Consider the following 17,239-nt stretch of genomic DNA (forward strand, 5'->3'; position numbering starts at 1 on the left):
CGACCTCCGCCGGTTCGTAGCCACACTCACCACTGGGGCCCTATATAACAGCCTGACCCATCTTATGAACCATTCCCTGAACCCAAACCTCCCAAGCACTTCCCAGAGATATTCCCACTCCACCCGATCAAAGGCCTTCTCCGCGTCCATAGCCGCCACTACCTCCACTTCCCCCTCCACTGAGGACATCATGATCACATTTAAGAGCCTCCGCACATTTGTGTGTTTAACTGCCTGCCCTTCACAAACCCCATCTGGTCCGCATGGATCACCCCCGGGACCCAGTCCTCAATCCTCGTAGCGAGCACCTTCACCAACAACTTAGCGTCGACATTGAGGAGAGAAATTGGCATATACGATCCACATTGCAATGGATCCTTATCCCGCTTCAAAATCAACGAGATCAGCACCCGGGACATTGTCGGGGGCAGGTCCCCTCCTCCCTCGCCTCATTGAAAGTTCTCACCAGTAACGGGCCCAGCAGGTCCACATACTTTCTGGAAAATTCAACCGGAAACCCGTCCGGTCCCGGGGCCTTCATGCTCCCCAATCCTTTAACCAGCTCCTCCAGCCCAATCGGTGCCCCCAAACCAGCCACCTGCTCCTCCCCCACCCTCGGGAACCTCAGTTGGTCCAAGAATCGCCACATCCCCCCCTCCCCCCGGGGGCTCATACCTATACAGATCCCCATAGACGTCCCTAAATACCTTGTTTATTCTCACCGCACTCCTCGCCGTATTCCCCCCTCTATCTCTAATTCCACCAATCTCCCTCGCTGCCTCCTTCTTACGAAGCTGATGTGCCAGCATCCGGCTCGCCTTCTCCCCATACTCATATACCGCCCCCTGCATTTTCCTCCACTGCGCCTCTGCTTTTCCTGTGGTTAATAGATCAAATTCCATTTGGAGGTTTCGTCGCTCCCTAAGCAGCCCCTCCCCGGGGGCATCTGCATAGCTCCTGTCCACCCTTAATATCTCCACCACCAATCTCTCCCTCTCCCTCCTCTCTCTCTTCTCCCTATGGGCTCTGATGGAAATGAACTCTCCCCTAACCACCTCCTTCAAAGCCTCCCAGACTACCCCCACCTGCATCTCCCCACTGTCGTTGGCCTCCATGTATCTTTGAATACACCCCCGGATCCGCCCGCACACCACCTCATCTGCCAACAGTCCCACATCGAGGCGCCACAGCGGGCGCTGGTCCCTCTCCTCCCCCAACTCCAGCTCCACCCAATACGGGGCATGGTCCGAGATGGCTATAGCCGAATATTCCGTTCCCTCCACTTTCGGGATTAGTGCCCTACTGATTATAAAGAAATCTATCAGGGAATAGACTTTATGGACATGGGAGAAAAAAGAAAATTCTCTGGCCACCGGCCTGGCAATCCTCCACGGATCCACTCCCCCCCATCTGGTCCATAAACCCCCTGAGCACCTTGGCTGCAGCCGGCCTCCTACCCGTCCTGGAACTGGAACGGTCCAGTGCTGTGTCCAGCACCATGTTGGAGACCCCCCCATTATCAAGCTCCCTGCCTCCAGATCAGGGATCCGACCCAACAACGTTTCATAAATCCGGCATCATCCCAATTCGCGGCCTATACGTTCACCAGTACCACCCGCGTCCCCTGCAACCTACCACTCACCATCACGTATCGACCTCCATTATCTGCCACAATATTCATCGCCTCAAACGACACCCGCTTCCCCACCAGTATCGCAACCCCCCTATTCTTTGCATCCAGCCCCGAGTGAAAGACCTGCCCTACCCATCCATTTCTCAGCCTGACCTGATCTGCCACCTTCAAGTGTGTCTCCTGGAGCATGACCACGTCTGCCTTCAGTCCCTTTAAGTGCGCGAACACCCGGGCCCTATTGACCGGCCCATTCAGGCCCCTCACATTCCATGTTATCAGCGGGCCCCCCCCCGCCCCACCTAGCCATCCCCTTTTTTAGGCCAGCCACGTGCCCGCGCCTCCTGCACCCTCCAGTCCCCCAGGTGGCGGACCCCCGCCCCGACTCCCTCTTCTAACTCCAGCTCCCCTTTGGCCAATACAGCAGCAACCCAGTTTCCCCCCCCCCCCCCCCCCCCCCCCCACCCAGCCAGATCACCGCCCAGCCGTTTTGCTCCCCCCACTACACTCCCGTAAGTCAGCTGACTCCTGCTGACCCCGGCCACTCCAACGACCCCCCAGTGTGGGAATCCCCCCACCTTCCCCTGTCGATCAATGTGCGCTCTCCTCCAGCACCACCCTTACCCCCAGGCCCCGCCCCTCCCTTCCTTAGCGCGGGAAAAAGCCTGCGCTTTCCATACGAGCCGGCCCCGCCCCCTATGGCGCAGCTCCTTTTTCTGCGACCTCGCCCAGCTCCCCATCCCCGGGCTTCCACCCCCCCTTCATCAGCGGGGACCTGCCCCTACAGTACCGGCGCCCACACTCTCACCCAGCCCCCACATCATATCCACTCACCCCTTCCCATTTCCCCTCTTCCCAACCTGAAACCAGAAGAAGAACACCCCCAAAATACAATAAACACCCCCCTCACAGCAAACCCTCAGTTCGAGTCCAGCTTTTCAGTCTGAATAAAGGTCCACGCCTCATCTGGCGTCTCAAAGTAGTGGTGACCGCCCTGAAACGTGACCCACAATCGAGCTGGCTGCAGCATTCCAAACTTCGCCCCCTTCAGATGGAGAACCGCCTTGGCCCGATTAAAACCAGCCCTCTTCTTGGCCACCTCCGCACTCCAGTCCTGGTAGACACGGATCTCCATATTCTCCCACCTGCTGCTCCGTTCTTTCTTCGCCCATCTCAGGATGCACTTTCTGTCCATAAAGTGGTGGAACATCACCACTACAGCCCTTGGCGGCTCGTTGGCTTTAGGCCTCCTTGCCAGGACTTGATGAGCCCCATCCAGCTCCAGGGGCCTTGGGAAAGCTCCCACGCCCATCAGCGTGTTGAGCATTGTAACTACATATGCCCCAGCGTCGGACCCCTCCACACCTTCAGGGAGACCCAGAATCCGAAGGTTCTTCCTCCTCGACCTGTTTTCCAGGTCCTCAAACTTCTCCTGCCACTTCTTATGTAGTGCCTCGTGCGCCTGCACCTTCACCGCCAGGCCCAAAATCTCGTCCTCGTTCTCTGAGGCCTTCTGCCCCACCTTTCGAATCGCCGCCCCTTGGGCGTTCTGGGTCTCCACCAGCTTTTCGATCGATGCCTTCATTGGCGCCAGCATTTCTGCTCTCAGCTCCGCAAAGCAGTTTTTTAGGAACTCTTGCTGCTCCCGCGACCACTGCGCCCACGCTGCTTGATCTCCACCCGCCGCTATCTTGCTTTTCCTCCCCCGCTCTCTTCGCTGCTCCAAAACCACTTTTTTGGTCGCTCCACTCCTGGTCCACTCCATACTGTGCTGGGGGAACCTTACTATCACCTTCCCACACTGGGAATCATCGTACAAGTGCTGCTGGGGCTCCTCAAAAGGGCCCAAAATCCGTTCTTGGCGGGAGCTGCTGAACGTGCGACCTACCTAGGCATACCCGCAACTGGAAGTCCTGCAAATCACTTTAAATCTGTGCTCTCTCATTCTTGGTCCTTTTATGAGTTTCCCACGGCATGGTGGCACAATGGTTAGCACTGCTGCCTCACAGAGCCAGAGTCCAGGGTTCAATTCCAGCCTCGGGTGACTGTATGTCCGTGTGGAGTTTACACTTTCTCCTAGTGACTGCGTGGGTTTGCACCAGGTGCTCCGGTTTCCTTCCACAGTCCTCCCTCCCATAGTCCAAAGATGTGGATAGGCCATGCTAAATTGCCTCTTAAGTGTCCAAAATGATAGATGGGGTTACTGGGTTACGGGATAGGGTGGGGGCCTGACCCTAGGTAGGGTGCACTTTCAGAGGTTCATTTCAGACTTAATGGGCTGAACAGTCTCCTTCTGCACTTTATGGATTCTATGAACTCCCTAACTACTCTGTCCAGCCTCCTCATGATTTGGAACATCTCTGTCAAATCTGCCCCTTAACCTCTACAAGAACAGTCCCAACCTCGCCAATCTTTCTTCATAACTGAAGTTTCTCATCCCTGGAACCATTCTTGTAAACCTCTTCTGCACTCTCTCCAATGTGTTCACATCCTTCCTGTAGTGTGGCACCCAGAACTGTACACAATATTCCAGCTGAGGCATAAATAGTGTCTTGTCTAAGTTCAGCATAACAACTTGTATAAATTCAGATTAACCTCCTTGCTCTTGTACTCTAAGTCACTATCAATAAAGTCCAGAGTACTTTATTAATTGCTCTGTCTACCAGTCCTGCCACCTTCAGTGATCTATGAACATATTCAACCTAGTCCCTCTGCTTCTGTAAGCCCTTAAGAATTTTATCCCTTATTTTATATTGTCTCTCGATGTTCTTCCTGCCAAAATGCATCATCTCACACTTATCTGCTTGAACTTCATGTCACCTATCTGCCCACTCCACCAACTTGTCCATGTCCTTTTGAAGTTCTACATTGTTCTTCACTGTTTACAATATTTTCAAGTTTTGTGTTATACTGTTGAATGGAACATATTTAGGTGAGACATTAAATTGAGCCTCCATCTGCAATCTTAGATGAACATAAAAGATCCCATGCCAATATTAAAAAAGGGGCAAGGAGATTCCCAATATCCTGGCCAACAATCACAGAAAACAGATCATCTGATCAATCATTAGCTTGCTTTTTCTGGGCCTTGCAGTGTGCAAGTGGTTCTCCAATTTGTTTAGCTAACAGTAACTATACTTCAAAAGTACTCCATTGAATGTGAAGCAGCTTGGACATTTTGAGAATGTGAAAATCATTAAATTTAAGCTTTTGTTTCAAATTATCCAATTAGTTAAATCATGTTGAAGAGATAACATGAATATGTTGAAGAGATCACATTGAGGCATGTCTATTTTGCAGCTGATGATATAATTCCTGAGGTTCTGAAAAAAATCCTTGGCCTGAAACACTGGTCAAATATCTGATCTCCAGATTGTCAGAGACCGGATGTGTAATACACATGCCCATTGGGAGCCTGTGGAAATCTTGATGCTGACGTCCATGGGAATTGCCTGGGAAGTTTCAACTTCCACTGGACAAATCCCCTGCTCTCCAGGACCCTCTGCGAATATCACTGACTCAGAGTCGAAAACGTCAGACAGTTCCACAGTACTTATCTGGATGGTTACCCAGGATATATTAACATTAAAACTAAGTCGAACATCTTGGTAACTACATAACTGATCCCCCAAATCACCCCCCCCCCCCTTGACTAACCAGATCCGACTGTGCTCCCAGCCCCACCTGACTACCCCCACAACCTGACCACCCGACTATCTTCTTGATCACCCAAATACCTTTCCCGACCATCCAGCTACCCCCGGACCCGATTACCCACCCCTACCTGACCCAACTACCCTGAAGACCACTCGAATATCCCCCCGAGCTGACTACCCTCCCGATCAGACCCAACTGAATACCTGACCGACCCGACCCGCTGGTACGTTAGGATTAGTAGGAGGGAGTTCGAGAACATCATACCTAGATAGTGGAAAGCTTTGCTGTTAAGTGATGAATAATGGGGAGGTAGCTGGTAGGTGTCCAGAACTGAAGGATAACAGGATGGTAGGCTGAGGTTGCAGGAAGTTGCAGAGGTAGAGTGCAGTAAAAGCCATCGATGAATTGGCAAACGGAGTAAAACTTATGGACTTCAGAAGTGGGTAATAAGTTTGCAGCCAGCAATCCACTGATTTTAACCTCTTCACTCTGATAAGATGCTGAGCAGTCTATTAACCTACTGCAAGAGAATCAGTATTGCTAAGACGTCAACAATAATAGCAGACTATGTACAGAGCACAACCAAAGCATCAGATCAAAGCTTGGAGGTCTGCCACATCCATTTGTAAATGGCACAAAAATAAAACACTTTGAATACTAGAAATTTGAAATACAAAGAATTCTGGAAATACTCAGCAGGTCTGGCAGCATCTGTGGAGAAAGAAACAGAGTTAATGTTTCAAGTTGATGAGCCACTAGGCTGAAATATTAACTCTGGTTCTATCCCCAATGATGGAGGAGCCTAGCACATTGGTGCAAAAGACAAGGCTGAAGCATTTGTGATCATCCTATCCAGAAGGGCTGAGTGGACGATCCATCCTGGCCTCCTGGTGAGGTCGGCAATATTTATACCAGTATTCAGCCAACTGGATTCACTTCAGGAGATATCAAGAAACTGTTAAGCCTATTGGCCCTGACAATATTCTGGCTGCAGTGCTGAAAACTTGTGCTCCAGATTTAGCTGTGACCCAGCCAGTACAGCTGCAGCACCGGCATCTACTGAACAAAGTGAAAAACTGTTTTTCCTGTTCACAAAAAAACAGGACAAATCTAATCCAGCCAGTGACCATACCATCAGCCTACTCTCAATCACCAGCAAAATGATAGACAATGTTGTTGACAGTGTATCAAGCAGCATTTGTTCATTGTTCACTGATGATCACTTTAGGTTTAGCAAGAATGTCAAAACCTAATTACAATATTGGTACAAACATGAACCAAGAAGCTGAATTTCAGATGTGAGGCGAGAATGGTGGCTCTTGACCTCAAGGAAACATTTGACAGGTCTATGCATCAAAGAGCCCGAGGACGATTGAAGTGAAATGAAATGAGAAGGGACACACTCCACTGGCTCCAGTCACACATAGCAGAAAAGAAAATGGTCCTGGTTGTTGGAAGCCAATCATCTCAGACTGAGGATGTCACTGCAGGGTTTCCTCAGGGGAGTGTCCTAGACCTAGCATAGGGTCCTGATCCAGTGATGACTTCTCAAATAACGAAGCAGTCTGTAGTTGCATGCAGCAAGACCCGGACAACGCAGCCTTGGACCGATGTGTGGCAAGTATGATTTCTGCCACAAAAGTGCCAGTCCATGATTATCTCCAGCAAGAGCGTTTAATCACTTCTGTTTGACATTAAATTGACACTCAACGGCATTATCATTGAATTTCCACACCATCAACATCGTGAGAGTTACCACTGATGGAGGCGGGCAAGTAGCATAGTGGTATTGTCTAGTAATCCAGAGACCCAAGGCAGTGCTCTGGGGACTCAGGTTCAAATCCCACCACCGCAGATGATGAAATTTGAATTCAATAAAAATCTGGAATTAAAATTCTAATGATGACCATTAAACCATTGTTGATTGTTGTAAAACCCCGTCTGGTTCACTAACGTCCCTTCCTTTAGGGAAGGAAATCTGCCATTGTTAACTTAACTGGTCTGGTCTACATGTGACTTCAGATCCACAGTAATGTGGTTGCCTCTTAACTGCCCTCTCTAGGGCAATTAGGGAACAACAATAAATGCTGGCCCAACCAGCGACATTCATAACCCATGAACAAATTTAAAAAGTGACCAGTAGTCCAACTGGATGCGCTATACTGTTGCTACAAGAGCAGGTCAGAGATTGTGAATTCTATGGTGAGTAACTCACCTCCTGACTCCCCAGTGCCTTGCCACTCTCTACAAGGCACAGGTCAGGAGTGTGATGGAAAACTCGGCACTTGCTTAGATGTGTGTAGTCTCAACAATATACAAGGTCTCAATATAATCAGGCCAAAGGTATCTGCTTGATCGGAACCACATCCAGCACCTTAAACATTCACTCCCTTCATCTCATTCACTCCGTGGCTATAGTGTGCACCATTTACTAGATGCACTGCAGCAGCAGGAGGCCTTGTGGCACGGTGGTAGCACCCCTACTGCTGGACCAGAAGCTCCGGGTTCAAGTCCAACACCAGGACTTGTTGGCCACGGAAGGAGCGTTATAACACGGTTAATAATCGGCTTGGGAATCCTTGAACCACTTCCCCCACTATTTCCCAAAGGGATAAACAATGTGGGAGTGAAGATACAATTCAATAATACCTCCCAAATCTGTAACTGTTACCACCTAGAAGGATAAAGGCAGAAAGCACATCTTCAAACTCCCTTCCAAGTCATACAACATCCTGACTTGGAAATATATTATCATTCCTTCACTGTCACTTGTGTTAAAATCTTGGAACTCCCTACCTAATATCACTGTGGGAGTACCTTCACCAAATGAAATGAAATGAAAATCGCTTATTGTCACAAGTAGGCTTCAATGAAGTTACTGTGAAAAGCCCCTAGTCGCCACATTCCGGGGAGGCTGGTACAGGAATTGAACCGTGCTGCTGGCCTGCCTTGGTCTGCTTTAAAAGCCAGCTATTTAGCCCAGTGTGCTAAACCAGCCCCTGTAATGGACTGTAATTGTTCAAGAAGGTGGCAATAAACGGAAAGCAATAAATATTGACTTTTCCAGCAATGCCGCATCCCGTTGACTTGAAGAAAAAAGGATGTTAAAAGACATTACAAGACTTACATCTTTGCTCATCATTTCTGGTATAAATTTTTCTTAAGCATACGGTCTCAGGTTCAGGATCATATTTCTCCATGATCAGTCTGAATCGCTGCTGGAGGATAGACAAAAAGTCTATCTGCTTACTTGAGATTATCTAATTTCTTTTCTGCTGTATTTTTTCACTTATGGTCATGCACAGTCCAACTGTACACAGGAGGATTGGAGCGCATGAAAAAACAACTTACATCGCAAATCTACCATTGCAGAAACTGGCTACAAGGCAAGAGATGACCCTCACTCGCTTCCTGCTAGTCAGGAAACATTTGGCTGTTGCTTTAGGTCTTGTAAAAATCATAACCCAATGTGTGAAATTGAACTTTTACTGCATTGTTACATGACACCATACATTAATGCTGAATCACATTGCTGCCTTGGAACAATTGGCCCATTTATTTCTCCACCACATTATATTGTAAAATGCAACACAGTTTGTATGGTTGTGCTTCTTTAGAATCAATTTTCTATTTTGTGTCCTGTGTTGTACCATACTTGTACCATACTGTGCTATTCTCAACTTTTGGCTACAAGTTAACACAATAGAGGTGAAAAGTGAGTCACTGTACAACTATTGTCTTTCCCATTGTAGGAATTTCTCGCCCTCCATTCACAGTCTCTCCTTAAAGACACAGGGGTGGATTTGGTCAACATGCCAGCATCACACAGCGAATCAGCAGCTGATTTTTCACTGCGCCCAGCCTTTTTTCTACTGAACTTCACAAAGATAATTCAAACTCTTTTTGGAAATAATTTCCGAGCCCAATGGTCACGTTTACTTGGTTTGCAATTAAAGGTCTTGGCAAACATTTTCCAAATCAATGAATAATAATAACTGGCATGTTGAAAAATCCGTCACCAATTTGCTATGTGCCTGCTTCGAAGTCCAAGTGGGTGATAATCAGGGGCACATACAGGCGTTTCTGTGGCCGCAAACGGAACTCTAGGATGGTGTGTTGCCTCTCTGGTGCCAGGGTCCTGGATGTCTCTAAATGGCTACAAGGCATCCTGAAGCAGGAGAGTAAACAGACAGATTTCATTGTGCACACTGATACTAATGACATAGGCAGGAAGAGGGAAGAGGTCCTGCAAAGACAATTCAGGGAGTTAGGTCGGGAGCTAAAAAGCAGGACCTCTAGGGTAGTCATCTCAGGATTACTCCCTGTGCCACGTGCTCGTGAGGCTTGGAACAGGGAGGTAGTACAATTGAACACATGGCTAAAGAGCTGCTGTAGGAGGGAGGGCTTTAGATATATGGATCACTGGGATGTCTTCTGGGGAAGGTGGGACCTGTAAAAGGAGGACGGGTTTCACCTGAACTGGAGGGGCACCAATATCTTGGGCGGAAGGTTTGCTAGTGCTGTTCGGGAGGGTGGCAGAGGAGTGGGAACTGGAACAGCAGTAAGTGTAGAGACTGGGGAAAAAGTGAGACTGAGATAAACATAGCGCAGAGTAAGAGCAGGCAGAGGGAAGCTGAAGGGCTCAGCGGGACTGTAGGTCAGGAGTGCGTTTACTTCAATCCAAGATGAATACGAGGTAAAACAGACGAATTGAGAGCCTGGATTACTGCATGGAACTATGATGTAATTGCAATTATGGTGAACGTGGTTAAAGGAGGAGCAGGACTGGCAGCTTAACATTCTGGGATATCATTGTTTCAGACGGGACAGAAGGGGAAACAAAAGAGGTGGGGGAAGTTGCATTGTTGATTAAACAGCTGTTTTGAGGGAGGACACATTGGAGGGTTTGTGTAGTGAGGCAGTATGGATGGAGCTCAGGAATAAGAAAGGTGAAATCACAATCTTGGGAGTACACTATAGACCCCTCAATAGCCCGTAGAAGACAGGGAAGCAGTTGTATAGTCAGATAATGAAACGGTGTGAAAAAAGCAGGGTAGTTGTGATGGGTGACTTTAACTTCTCCCATATTGAAAATTACAGCCAGGGGGCTCGGATGAAGAGTAATTTGTTAGATGTGTCCAGGAGGGCTTTTTGATACAGTAGGTTGACAATCCAACCAGGGAGGAGGCCATACTAGACTTGTTATTGGGGAATGAGCCAGGCCAGGTGATTGATGTTTCAGTGGGGGAGCATTTTGGGTTTAGTGCGTATAATTCTATAAGATTTTGGGTAGTCATGGACAAGGACAGGAGTGGCCCACGGGTGAGGGTGCTTAATTGGGAGAGGGCCAATTACATCAAAATTAGACAGGAACTGAGGAATGTGGATTGAGAGCGGCAATTTTAGGGCAAATCCACGTCTGACATGTGGGAGGCTTTTAAAGGTCAATTGATTGAAGTGCGGGATAGGTATGTCCCTGCAAAAATGAAAGGCAGAAATGGCAGGATTCGGGAACTATGGATGACAAGGGAAATTGTAAGCTTAGTCAAAAGGAAAAATGAAGCATATGACAGGTCTCGGCATCTAAAAACTGACAAAGCCCTTGAGGAGTACTGTGAAATTAGGGAGGAACTTAGATGTGGAATTAGGAGGGCTAAAAGGGTCCATGAAATGTCTTTCGCAAACATAGTCAAGGAGAAACCCAAAGCTTTTTAATGCACATATTAAGAGCAAGAGGATAGCAAGAGAAAGGTAGGCCCATTCATTAATAATATTTTATTAAGGTATTTGAAATGTTTTATAACAGTAACAAAAACAATGACATTAACATAGTAAAATAAACATTTCCCCCCCAACCCAATCTTCACACACCTCAACCATACAACAACAATCCGCCCCCCCCCCCCCCCCTCTTGGAATACTGCATCTGCTGACATTCTTAATTTTCTCCGAGAGAGTCGACGAATGGCTGCCACCTCCGGGAGAACCCTAACATTGACCCTCTTAAGGCAAACTTTATTTTCTCAAGACTGAGAAACACAGCCATGTCACTAACCCAGGTCCCTACACTCGGGGGCTTCGAGTCCCCCCACATTAATAAGATCCGTCTCCGGGCTACCAGGGAGTCAAAGGCCAGGACTTTGGCCTCTTTCGCCCCCTGAACTCCCGGATCTTCCGACACTACCTCCGGACTCGGCACCACCCGTGTTTTTAGCACCGTGGCCATTTCCTGAGCAAAACCCTGCCAAAACCCTCTAAGCTTCGGGCATGCCCAAAACATGTGGACATGATTTGCTGGGCTTCCCGCGCACCTTGCCCACCTGTCCTCTACCCCAAAAAACTTGCTCATCCTAGCCACTGTCCTGTGTGCCCGGTGGGACTACCTTAAATTGTATCAGGCTAAGCCTGGCACATGATGAGGTATTAACCCTGCTTAGGGCATCCGCCCATAGACCCACCTCTATCTCTCCTCCTAGCTCGTCCTCCCACTTGCCCTTAAGCTCCTATACCGGAGTTTCCTCCGCCTCCGAAAGCACCTGGTAAATACCTTCCTCTCTCCCACCCAGGCACTGGAAACTACTCTATCTTGTATCCCCCGCGGCGGCAGCAGCGGAAAGGCCGGCACCTGTTTTCTTAGGACGTCACGCACCTGCAAATACCTAAAACCAGTCCCTGCTGGTAATTTTAATTTATCCTCCAAAGCTTTCATGCTGGGAAAGCTTCCATCTATAAATATATCCCCCATACTTCTAATTCCTGCAACTCCGGAACCCGCCATCTAGCCTACCCGGTACAAACCTGTGGTTGTTATAAATCGGGGTCCAAATCGATGCTCCCTCCACTCTCTTATATCTCCTTCACTGCCCCCAGATCCTCAGAGCCGCCACTACCACCGGACTTGTGGAGTATCGGGCCGGCGGGAATGGCAGAGGTGCCGTTACCAATGCTCCCAGACTGGTGTCTTTACATGACGCCGCTCCATCCGCTCCCATGCCAACCCCTTCCCCACTACCCACTTCCTGATCATGGCTATATTAGCCACCCAGTAGTAATTGCAGAAGTTCGGCAGCGCCAACCCACCCTCCCCCAGACTGCGCTCCAGCAACACCTTCTTCACTCGTGGGGTTTTACTCACCCACACAAAGCCCAAAATAATCTTATTCACCCGTTTGAAAAAGGCCTTTGGGATGAAGATGGGGAGGCACTGAAAGACAAACAGAAATCTGGGGAGGTCCGTCATTTTCACGGTCTGTCCCCTCCCAGCAGAAGCATGACCCATATCTTAAAGTCCTCTTCCATTTGTTCTGCCAACCGGGATAGGTTTAACTTGTGTAGTACCTCCCATTTCCGGGCCACCTGGATTCCCAGATATCGAAAGTTCTTCCCTACCATTCTAAGCGGCAGCTCTCCCAGTCTCTTCTCCTGCCCTCTTGCCTGGATCGCAAACATCTCGCTTTTCCCCATGTTCAATTGATACCCCGAAAAATTGCCAAATTCCCCCAAGATTCGCATTACTTACCCCATCCAGTCCAACGGGTCCGAAATGTACAAGAGCAGATCATCTGTGTAGAGCGAGACACGGTCTCCACCCCCCCCCCCCCCCCCCCCCCTGCCCGAACCAGCCCTTTCCAGTTCCTAGAGGCTCTTAACGCCATGGCCAGTGGCTCTATGGCCAGAGCAAACAGTAACGGGGGGAGGCGGCACCCTTGCCTCGTCCCTCAGTGTAGTTCAAAATACCCCGTACGCACGCTCGCTACTGGTGCCTGATAGAGCAACCGCACCCAGTCAATAAAGCCCTCACCAAACCCAAACCTTCCCAGCGCCTCCAACAGGTAATTCCACTCCACCCGAAAAACCTTCTCCGCATCCATCGCTACCACCACCTCCGCCTCCTCTCCTTCTGAGGGCATCATAATAACATTTAGAAGCCTTCGAACATTGGCCTTGAGTTGCCTGCCCTTAACAAATCCCGTCTGGTCTCCCGTATCACCCCCGGGACACAATTCTCTATCCTTGTGGCCAGTATCTGAGCCAGCAGTTTGGCGTCCACATTCAGTAGAGAAATCGGCCTGTATGACCCACATTGCTCCGGCTGCTTCTCCCGTTTCAAGATCAATGAAATCGAGGCCTGCGACATTGTTGGGGGGAGGACTCCCTTCTCTCTTGCTTCATTAAATGTCCTCACCAGCAGTGGGCTCAATATCTCTGAAAACATCTTATAGAATTCCACCGGGTAGCCGTCAGGCCCCGGGGCCTTGCCCGACTGCATGCCCTCCAGCCCCAGCTGGGGGTTTCGACTCATATAATTTACTATAAAAGTCCTTAATCACCTCGTTCACCCCCGCCGGGTTCAGGACAGTATTACCGCCTCTACTCTTTACTTTACCTATCTCCCTGGCCGCCTCTCTTTTCCTGAGCTGGTGCGCCAACATTCTGCTTGCCTTTTCCCCGTACTCATAGATCGCCCCCCCCCATGCCTTCCTCAACTGTTCCACTGCTTTCCCTGTGGTCAACAGCCCAAACTCCACCTGTAACCTCTGCCGCTCCCTCAGTAGCCCCGCGTCCGGGGCCTCCGAGTATCCCCTGTCCACCTGGACTCCTCCACTAATCTATCCCTCTCAGCCCGTTCCACCTTTTCTCTGTGGGCCCGTATCGAGATTAATTCCCCTCTGACTACTGCCTCAAAGCTTCCCAGATGGTCGCTGCAGAGACCTGCCCCGTATCATTTGTTTCCAGATAGTTCTGGATGGACTTGTTAACCCACCCACAGACCGCCTCGTCTGCTAGCAACCCCACATCCAGTCTCCACAGCGGGCGTTGCCCTCTCTCCACACTAACCTGTAGATCCACCCAGTGCGGGGCATGATCCGACACTGCGATTGCCGAGTACTCAGTGTCCACCACCTTCGATATTAACGCCCGGCTCAGAACAAAAAAGTTGATGCGGGAGTATACCTTGTGGACATGTGAAAAAAAGGAAAACTCCTTCGTTCTCGGCCGTGCAAACCCCCATAGGTCTACTCCCCCCCCCCCATCTGTTCCATAAAACCCTTCAACTCCTTTGCCGCAGCCGTCCTCCTCCCTGTCCTGGATTTTGATCGGTACAATTCCGGATAAATGACTGTGTCCCCTCCCATGATGAGGTTATGTGACTCTAAGTCTGGGATCTTACCTAACACCCGCCTCATAAATTCCACATTGTCCCAATTCGGAGCATTTTTGTTCACAAGTACCACCCGCACCCCCTCCAGCTTCCCACTCACCATTATGTACCTACCCCCCTTGTCTGACACGATTCTCCCTGCCTCGAATGCCACTCGTTTGCTGATCAAGATCGCTAACCCCCTGGACTTTGAGTCCAGTCCTGAGTGGAACATTTGGCTAACCCACCCCTTCCTCAATCTCATCTGGTCTGTAACCTTTAGGTGTGTCTCTTGTAGCATTGCCACGTCCGCCTTCCGTTCCCTCAAGTGTGCAAACACGTGAGCCCTCTTGACCGGCCCATTCAGTCCTCCATGTTCCATGTGATCAGCCTGGACAGGGGGGTTTCCAACCACCCCCCCCCCCCCCCCCCCCGACTAGCCATTACCCTTTTTAGGCCAGCCTCGAGCTCACACCCTCCGCTTCCTCGAGTCCCCACTCGGGCTGTCACCGTTCCAGACCTCGCATTTGTCCCCTAGTAACAGTTCCTCCCCTGTCAGCAAAGCCCCCCCCCCCCCCCCCCCCAAGCAACAACACTAAAAACCCAATCCCCCAAGTCAAGCTCCAGCTTAAATCTGTCCACCCCACACTGTGCTTCCGAGAGTCAGCTGACCCATGCTGACTCGATAGCTCCCGCCCCTGGCACCAAGCAGTCTGTCTCCCTATTGTACTCTCCTCTCTCCCCTCCACATTTTAAAAGCATCACATTCCCCAGTAAACAAACAACAGAAAAAAAACCAGTGAAGAAACAATCACTTTAGAAAAATAGTCACCCAAAAAGCAGAACCTAATTCAAAGCCCATCCCCCCCATCTAAAAAGGTCCCTGCAAGACAGATCAACCTTTAACCATCCACACAGCCCATTATTTCACATGGAGCTACTTAAATTTTTACAATCCAGCACCACAAATCGCTGCCACAGTACTTCTCCAAGGCTTAAGTGTCTTTTAATTCGCCTTCAGCTTCATTTCTTTAATAAAGGTGTGTTTCTTCATCTGGTGTTTCAAAGTAGAACTCCCGTTCCTCATGTGTGACCCACAGGCGGGCTGCGTACAGCATCCCGAACTTCACCCCCTTCTTAAAGAGGGTCGTTTTTGCCCGATTGAACCCAGCTTGCCTCTTGGCCAAATCCACTCCCAGGTTCTGATAAATGCGCAACCCGCAGTTCTCCCACTTGCTGCTCCGTACTTTCTTGGCCCACCGCAAAACATGTTCCTTGTCCATGAAACGGTGAAAACGTACCACCATGGCCCTCTGCGGCTTGTTCACTCTGGGCTTCCTCTCGAGGGCTCTGTGCGCTCTGTCCAATTCCAGGGGCCGAGGGAACGCCCCAGCCCCAATCAACTTCTCCAACATGTCCGTCACATAGGCCCTCGCATCCGATCCCTCACTGCCTTCAGGGAGGCTAACAATTCTGAGATTCTGCCTCCTGGACCTATTCTCCAGGTCCTCCAGCTTCTACTGCATTCTTTTCTGGCGGTCGTTCATCATCCCCACCTTGCTATCCAGTACGGTTAGATACTCCTCGTGCTCGGACAACTTTTGTTCGACCTCTTGGATCGCTCTCCCCGTGGGTTTCCTGATTCTGAACCACTTGATCAATCGAAGCCTTAACCGGGTCCAGCATGTCCTTCTTCAGCTTGGCGAAGCAATCCTCAAAAAACTTCACCAGCTGCTCCGTCGACCACTGTGCCGTCTCCCCGCCAGCCCTTGCCCTCCACCATGCTGCCCCATGTTACCAGCTCTGCTTGCGCCTCCCTTATAGGACTTTGTCATCTCACACGGCCACTTCTGGTCCAATTCTCCATACACCGGAGGGGGATTTCTCCTTACTGTCTCACTCTTCACTGCTTTATCCCATAAAATCTGGGCAAAAATGGGGGGAAAGGTCCAAACTCCGTTACAGGCGGGAGCGATCAAATGTGCGACCTACCCCTCCATGGCCGCCACCAGAAGTCAAGGTAGGCCCATTCAAGGACATTGGAGGGAAGTTATACGTGGAACCACAGGAAGTGGGTGGAATCCTTAATGAGTACTTTGTATCGGTATTCACCAGGGAGAAAGGACATGACGGATGTTGAGGTCAGGGACAGGTGTGTGAACGATCTTGAGAACATCAATATATCAAAGGAGGAAGTGTTGAGTATCCTAAATTGCTAAAGTACACAAGTTGCCATGGCCGGATGGGATCTATCCCAGGTTACTGTGGGAGGCAAGGGGAGAAATAGCTGGGGCCTTAACAGATATCGTCACAACTTCTCAGACCACAGGCGAGGTTCCAGAGGTCTGGAGAATAGCTAATGTCGTTCCCTTGTTTAAGAAAGGAAGCAGGGATAATCCAGCAAATTATAGGCTGGTGAGCCTATAGACAGAGAGTAGCGGTGAAGGTGTTTTGCAGAATGGAGATCTCTAGCTAGTTGTGTTCTGCAGGGATCAGTGCTGGGACCTCTGTTGTTTGTAGTATATATAAATATACTACAAACAACAGACTACTGGAAGAAAATGTGGGTGGTCCGATTAGTAAGTTTGCGGATGACACAAAGGTTGGCGGAGTTGTTGATAGTGCCGAGGATTGTCAGAGGATATAACAGGATATAGATAGATTGGAGACTTGCGCACAGAATTGGCAGATGGAGTTTAATCCAGACAAATGCGAGGTGATGCATTTTGAAGGATCAAATCTAGGTATGAATTATGCTGTAAATGGCAGAACCCTTATGAACATTAACATACAGAGGAGCTGGGTGTGCA

The 17,239-nt window shown here is 49.6% G+C and overlaps 1 protein-coding gene across 1 annotated transcript in view; it reads right to left on the minus strand.

Annotated features, from left to right (window-relative positions):
- Positions 1 to 17,239, minus strand: part of trmt12 (tRNA methyltransferase 12 homolog) — a 53,415-nt gene that overhangs the window by 8,486 nt on the left and 27,690 nt on the right. The gene's annotated exons all lie outside the window — the stretch shown is intronic.

The sequence above is a fragment of the Scyliorhinus torazame genome, chromosome 5 (assembly GCF_047496885.1).
Source record: "Scyliorhinus torazame isolate Kashiwa2021f chromosome 5, sScyTor2.1, whole genome shotgun sequence".
In the NCBI taxonomy this organism is placed as follows: domain Eukaryota; kingdom Metazoa; phylum Chordata; class Chondrichthyes; order Carcharhiniformes; family Scyliorhinidae; genus Scyliorhinus; species Scyliorhinus torazame.